General features: G+C 49.4%; 2 long non-coding RNA genes across 2 annotated transcripts in view; both read right to left on the reverse strand.

The window, feature by feature from the left end:
- The window catches only part of LOC144248597 (uncharacterized), a 73,941-nt gene that overhangs the window by 49,495 nt on the left and 12,380 nt on the right, over nucleotides 1–12,066 (reverse strand). The gene's annotated exons all lie outside the window — the stretch shown is intronic.
- On the reverse strand, nucleotides 710–4,385 carry LOC144248596 (uncharacterized). The gene is made up of 3 exons (XR_013341883.1): nucleotides 2,933–4,385; nucleotides 1,688–1,972; nucleotides 710–1,255 (listed from the first exon to the last, which is right to left on the reverse strand). It is a non-coding gene; the product is annotated as an uncharacterized LOC144248596 (long non-coding RNA).

Genomic DNA, 12,066 nt, shown 5'->3' on the forward strand with positions numbered 1-12,066 from the left:
GAGAGAGGGGGAATGGAACGGAGGAGCAGGGCAGGGACAGGACAGGAAGGAGCCGAGTTTGGGGGGGGACACGGAAACGGGGGAAAGAGAGGTAACTGAGGGGAATACGGGGAGGAGGATGGAGCGGTAGAGAGAGGGACAGGAGGGGATCCTCCCAGCGCCCCGGCTCCGCCCCGGCGCCCCGCCCTGCCCGGGCTGCTGCGCTCGGCCGAGCTCGGCTCGGTTCGGCTGGACTCGGCTCCTCGGCCAGCTTCGGCTACTTTGGGCCACGCTCGGCTATTACCAGCCGCATTCGGCTCGATTAGCCTCTTCGGCAAAGCTCGGCTCGCCTCGGCTGTACTCGGAGCCGCTCGGCTACGCTCGGCTCCTCGGCCAGCTTCGGTTACTTTCGGCTAAGCTCGGCTATTTCCGACCGCATTCGGCCCCACTCGCCTCTTCGGCGCAGCTCGGCTCCACTCGCCTCCACGGGCCCTCCCGGCCACTTTCGGCCACGCTCGGCTATTCCCGCCCGCACCCGCCTCCATTCGCCCACTCCCACAGCTCGGCTCCCTCCGGCTCACACATTTCCTCAGGGCACCTCATTCCAGGGCACACAAATTGCAGCCCCTAAAGGCTTGCGGCTCTTTCAACACACACTTGTAACTCAACTCTCGGGACAGAGCTGATGGCTCCTTTAGGACAAGAATAGTTACATCTAAAAGCAATTCCCTCATTTTGCATCTCCTTTTCATTTAACCCCCCCCAAAATCCCATACATATCACAAGGAATGTGCAGTTCTGGTTTCCCCACCCTCCGTATACTATTTGTACAAAGGACCTGGCCACAGCACACACAACTGAATAAAGCCCAGCTTCAATAATCAGAACAACTGACATTTGTTTACAAATTAGGTGCAGTTTTGTATGGTGCTGCGTACCCTCGGAGGCGAGTCGAGGAAAAAGAGCTACAGCACTGGAACCTAAGTTTTAGCAGCTGAGTCATTTGTAACTTGTGCCATAAAGTAAACCAAGCATCACTACAGTATTATCTGCTGAAGTTCTCCACTGTAGGTTTAAGGTACAGCAGCACGTGCTTTACTCCCAACAAAAGCTGCTCAGGTGGGGGGAGCCGGGAAGCCAAGTCTCTCCACTTTGTCTGAACACCATCTTCCAGGAAGGTACTGCTTCCTCTCTCCCAGGCTCCCTTCAGCAAAGTAGCAAATACAGAATCCGGTGCCACAGAAGGCTCTTGCCTGACCTCCTTGTGGTTTTCAAACTGTTTAAAGCGAAACAAAAAGCGTAAGAGAAAAACAGTGATGAGTATGAAACAAAAGTCTCTTCAGCCACCTTTGGTTTGAGATGAGCTCTGAACTGAAGCTCTGGGAGCACAGGCGTGCAGTCCTGCTAGAACAGAGCTGTCCAGTAGTGTCCCCAGGGGTATCTGGAGTGTTCACACTGCTGAACTGAGAAAAACTCACCAAACCCAGCCCAGGGGCCTGTGATCCTCCACCCACCCGGGGGAACTCCGGGCACTGTAAACAGAGGCCACAGCGCACACCAGGCTCTGCTGTGCCTGCTGAGGAGTCTCTGTATGAGCCCTGAGGCCTGGTATCGCCTCCCAAACACCACAGAGACCTCTTGTGTCATCAGAGAAAAGCCCTGGAGCAAACGTGTGTCCCCAGCACGATCAACAAGGATGCAGAATTACCTCCTCAATAAAAACGCTGTTCCTGATGGAAATGTAACCTCTGTCAACTGTGAGGATTTTATAGGAATACTGGCTCAAGAATTCAGTGACTTCAGGTATTCCATACCACAGGTTCCTGGGACTACTTGGGCATCCAGAGTCTATAGTATCGGTTAAACTGGTAGAGCTGAGGATACTTAGCAGCTTTGTCACAGAGCTGGAACGTCAAGCAGGGAGAAAGGGGCTCTCTCGGAGAGTGCAGGAGGCCAGTGAAAACAGCAACAAAGTCCTCCACGACATCTGCTCCTAGAAAAGCCAAATAAATTAAACTATTGACATGAGCACGGACACTGGGGCAACCTTCCTTACTTTGGGCCTTGCCAGCAGCCCACAGAGCCTCACGCAGAAAAGAACTGAACGAGATCAAAAAGTGTTCGCAGTGACCTAGACACGTGCTCCTGACTGCAGAGGTACCTGAAAAACCCTCCAGACATCATCAGCTCCTGCTGAAGCAAACAATCCACCTTCGCTGTCTTGTGCCAAAAACACGCCCGTCTCTTTACAGGGAGACACCCTGCCAGGCACCGCCTCAGAGAAGAACCGAGCTGTACTGGGGGGATACACCCAGCCAACGTGTACAAGTTAAACAGAATTTTCTGTCAGAACTGGGACTTTCAGCACCCCCCAGGTGCTACTCGACTGCCACATACACAGACAGGGCTTCGTGAGGTGCTCTGCGGTTGGCCAGTCCTGTTCCAAGCCCTGCTGATGCCCCTGTGGTTTTAACGCTGTCCTCAAGGAGGTAGTAGAACCTCGCAGTATTTGCCCCTGGAGCTTAATTTCTGAAGTTTTCCTTGGGAAACGCATCCATTTCCTACTTAACAAGGCAGTCCCCTCTCCCTGATCTCGGGAAGAGCTGCCCACAGGCACGGGAAACACCTTCCTCTCCTGATCGCCATGCTCTGCCCTTAAAACGCTGTGTTACTGAGGCCAACTACTTCCAGACCAAGACTGTCCATGCAGGGACAGTGTCCCTTCTCTTCAGGGTCAGGGAATTAGGGCAGAAGCACCTACAGAGCTTCAATGCCCCTCTTGAGCACAAAACACCATCAATCTGCACCTCCTTCTGCTTGCAGGGAAGGTAATAACATGCCTCAAGGTAAAAAATTATAAACGGTAAAAAATTATTACAAGAGAGTAGAAATGATGCCACTTTCACTCCACTGCTAGAAACGACACATAAAACATAAAAAAAAAAAACTGTACCTGTTCCGTTTTCAGACTGAAGCAACAGCATATTCCTGGCTGCTAATGCAGCAGGGACAACAGCACTGAAGGGAAATGTCTGGATAATCACGCCTTCATTTAAAGAGAACACAATTTCCTCATCTAAGCCATCACTGCCCTCCATCAGAACAGCCAGCATATCCACGACATCTAATAAGTGAAGGAAAAAATGTAAGCAGAGGATCCAGACTAACTGGGAAAACAACAGAGGTAGAATGCAACATTCCAGGAACACAAGGTATCTTTTTAGTTCCCAAAAAAACCCAAAAACAAAACAACAAAAAAAAAAAAAAAAAAAAAAAAAAAACGAAAGCAAACAAAACAAACAAGAAAACCTTAAAAAAAAAAAAAAAAAAAAAATTCAAAGGCACATTTGCCAGGCAATACAATGTTGGGGGCAGCACAAAAATCACAGCTGTACTTCATTCTGCCTTTCAAAGCTGCTGTCCAGCACAGGTTGCCCAGAGAAGCTGTGGCTGCCCCCGGATCCATGGAAGTGTCCAAGGCCAGGCTGGACAGGGCTTAGAGCACCCTGGCATGGTGGAAGGTGTCCCTGCCCATGGCAGGGGGTGGAACGGGATGAGCTTTAAAAAAAGGTGCCTTCCCATCCAAACCCTTCTGGGATTCCACGATTCTGTGAACAGCTTCAGGCAGGACTACATTTCCATTGTAGTTCAATAATGCTGCTGCAAGAACACGAAGAGAGATTTCAAATACCGTTAAAGTGGCACAACCACATCAAAAATTACGTCTGGGAGTAAAGTGGAAACTCTGCTGATTCCAAGGACACATGGAGGGCTGAATCCTGGAGATCCTTACATAACAGGATCTCTAGAGTTATCCATCCCCAGTTTGTTGCTTAGGGTTAGAAAAGGTAGCCCCAAGTCGTGGAGTTCTGTTCTTAAGGGGTTACCACATACCATCAATGTGAGAGACGGGGATGCTGATGTTTGATCAGAGTCCTGTAGCAACCTGGAGCACGCTGGCTTCCCGAACCAGGTCTGCTGCTTTGTCCGTGTAGCGGTAGGGCTTTGTCCTCAGCCTTCAGCAGGATCTGTCAGCAAAGGTGGAGAGAAAAGTAGAGTGCAGCGCCTCTCAAGCATGGGGGAACCATGTGCTGCTAAGGAAGACCACGTGCTGAAAGTGGTTTGAAGCCGGGTGGGTTTTGGGAGGACAAATTCCATATTACTTCTGCAGGATTCTGTCTGCAGTTCCTGCTCTACAAACCAAATACATCAAACGACAAAAACAAACAAATAAAAAAAAACCCACATTAAATTAACAACAACAAAATAATTATTCCTACCTCAATAAACCCATAACGCCTCGAACCATTCCAAGGAGGGCGGCAGGAGGGGCGGGCAGAGCCAGGGCCCCGCTCCGCCGCCCCGGCGGCATTTTCCGGCACGCGGCCGCTCCCGGCGTCTGGAGAGGGGCGCGGGGCCGGGAAAGGCGGCGCAGCCCTGCTCCGATGCCGCTCGGCCGCGGCCCGGGAGCGCTGCGACCGCGCCTCCGCCGCCCGCCGGCACCGGCCCCACCGGGCTGCCCTCGCCGCCATCCTCGCCGCCGCTGAGCCGCCTTCAGCCCTCCCCTCACTCACAGACACCGCCCCACTCGCCGCTCGCTCCCGCCCCGTCTCGGTGGTTTTGCCGGGCGCTGGCTGGGGGGCTGCAGTACCACCCTCTGTCCACAAGGCGGCAGCACTTGTCAAGAGAGTGCGCGACAAGCACTCGCAAGATGGCGGCCCGTGAGGACCTTGACGGAGACAGGCGTTTTGCCGATGCCTGTCGGCTCGTGCCAAAATCCCGCAGGCTCGCGGTGCTGCTGACCCCACAGCCCGTGTGCACGGCACCAGAACTGCCGCGGAAAATCCCCTAGGGGGGCGCCGGCGGTGCGGGCAATTCAGGCAGTGTGGAAAACAGACACGGGTCCTCGACTTTCTTGTCCTCGTTTTTGCACCCTCTTGAGAAGGTCAAGCCGAGTCCGCGCCAAGCCACTCCCAAGATGGCGCCCGCGGGCTGTGTCTGTAGTACCCACCTCTGTCCACAAGGCGGCAGCACTGCCGCCCGCCACCGCCGGGGGCCGCCGCTCGCCTCGGGGCCGCGGGCGGGGCAGGCGGCAAAAAGAACGGGCGCCGTCCCCTCCGGAACATCCTCGGTAGCAAATGCCCCAAAATATCCCGCGCGGAAAAGAACGCCAACAAAAAAAAACCCCTTGCCTCTAACCCAACAAGAACCAAAAGAAAAAACCTTTTCTTTTAAACTGCATTTCAATGTATTTTATTTTTATATTTTTCATATTTATATTCACATTCGGATTTATAATGTATATTGATGTATAACTGAATTTTTATAATTTCTTACATTTATTTCTATTATATTTTATTCTATTTTAGTACATATCTTAATGTATTGCTTATATATTTCTATAGTTAGATTTAGATTTCTAGAAGGTTTATATTGCTTAAAATAAACCCCTGCCTCCATCCAAGTCAAAATCTTTAAAAAAATCCCATTATTTAAGCTCCGTTTACATTTATCTCTATTTTTTGCATTTATATTCAAATTTACATTTTAAATGTAGATTGATGTATGATGTTATTTATAGCCTATCTCTTCCTAATACTTATTTTTATTTTTTTATATTTTTATATATATCTGTATACATCGAATATATATTTCCATATTTAGAACGATATCAAAATAAAATGTATATTCATATTTTTTCTATTAAAGCCCTGTCTCTAACCAAATTTAAAAAAAAAAGCTCTGTCTATAAGCAATACTTGATTATTCATATAATTTTTCATCATTATAGTCACATTTGTATTTCTACTTTACACTGATGTATTTATAAATATATATTATATATATTATAAGGTAGCAAGATAGATAAATTATTATTTAAACTCTATTTCGTACATACTGCTAATACTTATATTTACTTACCACTGAATTTTTATATAGATCTTAATGTATTTAGGATATATTTCTACACATAGATTTCTAATTTTATTTTATTTATATTTATAATTTTTGTAATAAAACCCCTACCTACTACCAAATAGAAAATAAAAATCCCCTTTATTTTAAACGATATTTAAATATTTCTATATTTTATTTTTAATAGTACTTATATCTTCTATCACAATATATTGAGGTACTATATTTTGATATATAATATTTATGACATATAATGTGTTATAATAACACATATACTGTAAAATATGCATTATGTACTGCATTGATTTCTATTATTTTGTAATTTTTATATTTATATATCCACACGAATTAATTATACAACTCTATATGGTTATTTTGCTTGTATTTATAATCTCTATTTATATGTATTTATATATACATATAAAATACTCTATATCAAACAATATAATACCTAATAGTAATGGATAACATTATTTATGTTACATGTTTTATTTATATGTATTCCGTTTATATTTAAAATTGAAGGTTTATATTCCATTTTCATATTTATGCATTTCTTTTGTTTCATTAGAGTTATAGTTAAAACTTTGCAGTTATAATCCAATTCCTAAAAATAAAATGCCAAAACAAACAGCATCAAATTCCCACCAATACCATCCAAAAAATTCAGAAAGGCTCCACCAGCCAACCAACTACCAGCAGAAAAACCCACACTACACTCCTTTCACTAACAGTTCTTATCACATCACAAAAATGAAACAAACATTTAAAACAACCTATAGAAATCCACACAGCAAATCACAAAAACCACTAAAATGAAAAAAAAAAAAACCCAACTAGCTTACTATACTGCAAATCATACAACAGACCCCGAACGTTTCTAAAAAAAATAACCAAAACTCTACCACTACACTAACTCATAAAGAGAACCCAATGCTCTATAAAATGAACTAAAAAAACCCACCAAATAATTACAGATATTAAAAAATCGAAACCACGAAGGAAAAAAAATTCACCACCCAGATAAAATAACTGCGCATAAAGACCCACCATAGATATACCCATGTTCCCAAAAATAAAACTAATAAATAAACAACAACCAAATACATCAAACTAAAAAAAAAATATATATATATATTAACAACAACAAAATAATTATTCCTAACTCAATAAACCCATTATGCCTCAAACCATCAAAACACAAATACCACCTAGAAATAAACACGTCGCCAAAAGAGAAATGTAACAATTTTAATAACTCCCGAACTCTCTGCAACAATAAAACATACGCGGCAATCAAATATGCCAAATGCATAAAACCCCTATAACATAATAAACAAGAATGCAATAATCAATATTAAAAAAAACCTCACTGATTAACTACAGGACACTACCTCAAACCCACCAAAACAAACACTACATATGCTCATGCTAATAAAAGCCTTCACAAACGAATTAAAAACCTAACGTCTACTTCATGCTACGACCCATAAAAACCATTGTAAACCTTTAAGAACACATTCTTTAGAAACATAAGAACGGATCAAAAAGAAATCCAACAACACTCAATCAAAAAAAACCCCCTTGTCATGCGCACCTGAAGCAAGAACCGTAACAACCAAAAAGTAACACCATGGCCCTTCTCCTACAGCAACTACGAACAAAAGAAAAGGATCCCATAAATTCCTCAAAACCACCGCAGCGAGGGAGGCTGGAAGATGCGGAGCCGCGCTCCCGGCCCCGGGCGCAGCGCGGCTCCGGCAGGAAAGCGGCTCCTCCGGCAGGCAGAGGCGGCGCCGCGCCGGCAGACCCCCGCCCGCTGCCCCCGGCCCGGCGGGGCCGGCACCGGGCCCGGGGGGCCCCGGCGGCGCCCGAGCCCCGCGCCCGGAGCGGCGGCACCGGCCGGCACCGGCGCGCCGCCCGCGCCGCCTCCCCCGCCCGCCGGCCCGGCCAAAGCTCCGCTCGGCTCCGCACGGCTCGCACCGGCGCGGCTCCGGCGGGCCCGCGGCAGCCCAGCCGCGCCCAGCTCCCCTTCCGCCCCGGCCAGCCCCGGCACTGCCGGCAGGGCTCCGCGCCGGACCCTTCGCTGCCGGGCCGGGGGCAGAAGAAGCGCCCCGAATGCAGCGGCACAGCCCGACCCCCGCCCTGCCAGCGCTGCCACGGCTGCAGCTCCCTTCCTCTGCAGCCCCGACTCTGACGCCACGCTCCAGCGCTCACCTCACCCCAACAAGGGAAAAGAAATGTAGGCTTCCCTTCAATCGCGTCCCCTAGAAGAGAAGAAAAGAAGCAGCTTGCCTCAAATGATGGCAAAAGGGGGCTTCTTACCTCAATCCAAACACCTTAAAAGGCGGGACCAGAGGACTGCCCCCTCCAATTCAACCTCAGGATGACAAAATCTCAAAGGGAAAGGGGAAAAGTCCCCGCTACAAAGGCGCACCGGCTCACCTCCTTGGCTGCTGCTTCTCGACACAAAGATTTGTCCCTCGGCCCCTCCTTTGAGCAATGCTCCACGTATCCAGGTGGGGATCCAGGTGATCCCCCGGACCCTGTCTGAAGCGCTCACCGTCCTTCCAGGAGACAGCCACGGGAACCCCCAAAAACTCCTCTCCTCCAGCAGCTCCGTGCAAAAGAGATGTGAGGAAAACCCCCTAAATCAGCCACCGAAGGAGCTGCCCCCTCCTCATCATCCTCACAGCTCACACCTGGGGCTTCTCAGAGCCCTCATCATCCTCACAGCTCACACCTGCCGCTGTTGCCACTCTCGAACAGCGTCTCTCCATCTCCAGCACGCATCCCAATTCTCACAGACACAGATCCAACAGAATTCTGCTACGGGTGTCTGCTTTTCTTAATCCATCTGATTACACAATTAAAAAACATATACACCAAACATCCTGATCCAGTTTCAGTAACAAGCCCAGCCCCAGCATCCATGTCAGAGGCATAAAAGGGATGTGGCGGCAAGAACCCCACAGTCCCTGTGCCAGCCCTTCGGATCCTATGGAGTGTGCAGCCCCCTTTCCCAGCCCTGCAGTGATTACAGCAGCCGCCCTACAAATCCCCTTTCCCAGCCCCAGTGATTTCAGCTCTTCACCCACAAGCTTTATTTAACTGCCAGCTCTCTTCGTTAGCTCCAGCTGTGCCTTTCTCCATCTTCAGCGTGCAGGATCTTGGCCTTGGCTGCAGCTCTGCAACACTTCAGCTCGTGCCTCAGGGTGTCTAAGCCCACCCCAGAATCAATATCCCAGTTCCGAAGTGATTTCAGCTGCCACCCACCAATGCCCAGCCACTGTGCCTAGCCTATATTATTTCAATTCAAAGCCCAGAACCCCGCTCTCAACAATAGAATTCTTTTTCCATTTTCAGACACAATCCCAGCCCCACAGTGACTTTGCCCCCAGCCCCACAGGTGCCGTCGCAGACCGAGAACATATCACTGCATTGCCGGGATTTTCAGGCGCAATGTTAGAGCCCCCACGTGCGCACTACACATCCTGTTCTAGTTTCAGTCACGAGCCCAGCCCCAGCATCCATGTCAGAGGCATAAAAGGGATGTGGCAGCAAGAACCCCACAGTCCCTGTGCCAGCCCTTCGGATCCTATGGAGTGTGCAGCCCCCTTTCCCAGCCCTGCAGTGATTACAGCAGCCGCCCTACAAATCCCCTTTCCCAGCCCCAGTGATTTCAGCTCTTCACCCACAAGCTTTATTTAACTGCCAGCTCTCTTCGTTAGCTCCAGCTGTGCCTTTCTCCATCTTCAGCGTGCAGGATCTTGGCCTTGGCTGCAGCTCTGCAACACTTCAGCTCGTGCCCCAGAGTGTCTAAGCCCACCCCAGAATCAATATCCCAGTTCCGAAGTGATTTCAGCTGCCACCCACCAATGCCCACCCACTGTGCCTACGCTGTATTATTTCAATTCAAAGCCCAGAACCCCGCTCTCAGCAATAGAATTCTTTTTCCATTTTCAGACACAATCCCAGCCTCACAGTGACTTTGCCCCCAGGCCCACAGGTGCCGTCGCAGACCGAGAACATATCACTGCATTGCCGGGATTTTCAGGCGCAATGTTAGAGCCCCCACGTGCGCACTACACATCCTGTTCTAGTTTCAGTCACAAGCCCAGCCCCAGCATCCATGTCACAGGCATAAAGGGATGTGGCAGCAAGAACCCCACAGTCCCTGTGCCAGCCCTTTGGATCCTATGGAGTGTGCAGCCCCCTTTCCCAGCCCTGCAGTGATTACAGCAGCCGCCCTACAAATCCCCTTTCCCAGCCCCAGTGATTTCAGCTCTTCACCCACAAGCTTTATTTAACTGCCAGCTCTCTTCGTTAGCTCCAGCTGTGCCTTTCTCCATCTTCAGCGTGCAGGATCTTGGCCTTGGCTGCAGCTCTGCAACACTTCAGCTCGTGCCCCAGGGTGTCTAAGCCCACCCCAGAATCAATATCCCAGTCCTGCAGTGATTTCAGCTCCTACCCAAAAATGCCCAGCCACTGTGCCTAGCCTGTATTATTTCAATTCAAAGCCCAGAACCCCGCTCTCAGCAATAGAGTTCTTTTACAATTTTCAGACACAATCCCAGCCCCACAGTGACTTTGCCCCCAGCCCCACAGGTGCCGTCGCAGACCGAGAACATATCACTGCATTGCCGGGATTTTCAGGCGCAATCTTAGAGCCCCCACGTGCACACTACACATCCTGTTCTAGTTTCAGTCACAAGCCCAGCCCCAGCATCCATGTCACAGGCATAAAGGGATGTGGCAGCAAGAACCCCACAGTCCCTGTGCCAGCCCTTTGGATCCTATGGAGTGTGCAGCCCCCTTTCCCAGCCCTGCAGTGATTACAGCAGCCGCCCTACAAATCCCCTTTCCCAGCCCCAGTGATTTCAGCTCTTCACCCACAAGCTTTATTTAACTGCCAGCTCTCTTCGTTAGCTCCAGCTGTGCCTTTCTCCATCTTCAGCGTGCAGGATCTTGGCCTTGGCTGCAGCTCTGCAACACTTCAGCTCGTGCCCCAGAGTGTCTAAGCCCACCCCAGAATCAATATCCCAGTTCCGAAGTGATTTCAGCTGCCACCCACCAATGCCCACCCACTGTGCCTACGCTGTATTATTTCAATTCAAAGCCCAGAACCCCGCTCTCAGCAATAGAATTCTTTTTCCATTTTCAGACACAATCCCAGCCTCACAGTGACTTTGCCCCCAGGCCCACAGGTGCCGTCGCAGACCGAGAACATATCACTGCATTGCCGGGATTTTCAGGCGCAATGTTAGAGCCCCCACGTGCGCACTACACATCCTGTTCTAGTTTCAGTCACAAGCCCAGCCCCAGCATCCATGTCACAGGCATAAAGGGATGTGGCAGCAAGAACCCCACAGTCCCTGTGCCAGCCCTTTGGATCCTATGGAGTGTGCAGCCCCCTTTCCCAGCCCTGCAGTGATTACAGCAGCCGCCCTACAAATCCCCTTTCCCAGCCCCAGTGATTTCAGCTCTTCACCCACAAGCTTTATTTAACTGCCAGCTCTCTTCGTTAGCTCCAGCTGTGCCTTTCTCCATCTTCAGCGTGCAGGATCTTGGCCTTGGCTGCAGCTCTGCAACACTTCAGCTCGTGCCCCAGGGTGTCTAAGCCCACCCCAGAATCAATATCCCAGTCCTGCAGTGATTTCAGCTCCTACCCAAAAATGCCCAGCCACTGTGCCTAGCCTGTATTATTTCAATTCAAAGCCCAGAACCCCGCTCTCAGCAATAGAGTTCTTTTACAATTTTCAGACACAATCCCAGCCCCACAGTCCATTTGCCAGCCCCACAGTGACTTTGCCCCCAGCCCCACAGGTGCCGTCGCAGACCGAGAACATATCACTGCATTGCCGGGATTTTCAGGCGCAATGTTAGAGCCCCCACGTGCGCACTACACATCCTGTTCTAGTTTCAGTCACGAGCCCAGCCCCAGCATCCATGTCAGAGGCATAAAAGGGATGTGGCAGCAAGAACCCCACAGTCCCTGTGCCAGCCCTTTGGATCCTATGGAGTGTGCAGCCCCCTTTCCCAGCCCTGCAGTGATTACAGCAGCCGCCCTACAAATCCCCTTTCCCAGCCCCAGTGATTTCAGCTCTTCACCCACAAGCTTTATTTAACTGCCAGCTCTCTTCGTTAGCTCCAGCTGTGCCTTTCTCCATC

This window comes from Lonchura striata, unplaced genomic scaffold, assembly GCF_046129695.1.
Source record: "Lonchura striata isolate bLonStr1 unplaced genomic scaffold, bLonStr1.mat Scaffold_188, whole genome shotgun sequence".
Lineage (NCBI taxonomy): Eukaryota > Metazoa > Chordata > Aves > Passeriformes > Estrildidae > Lonchura > Lonchura striata.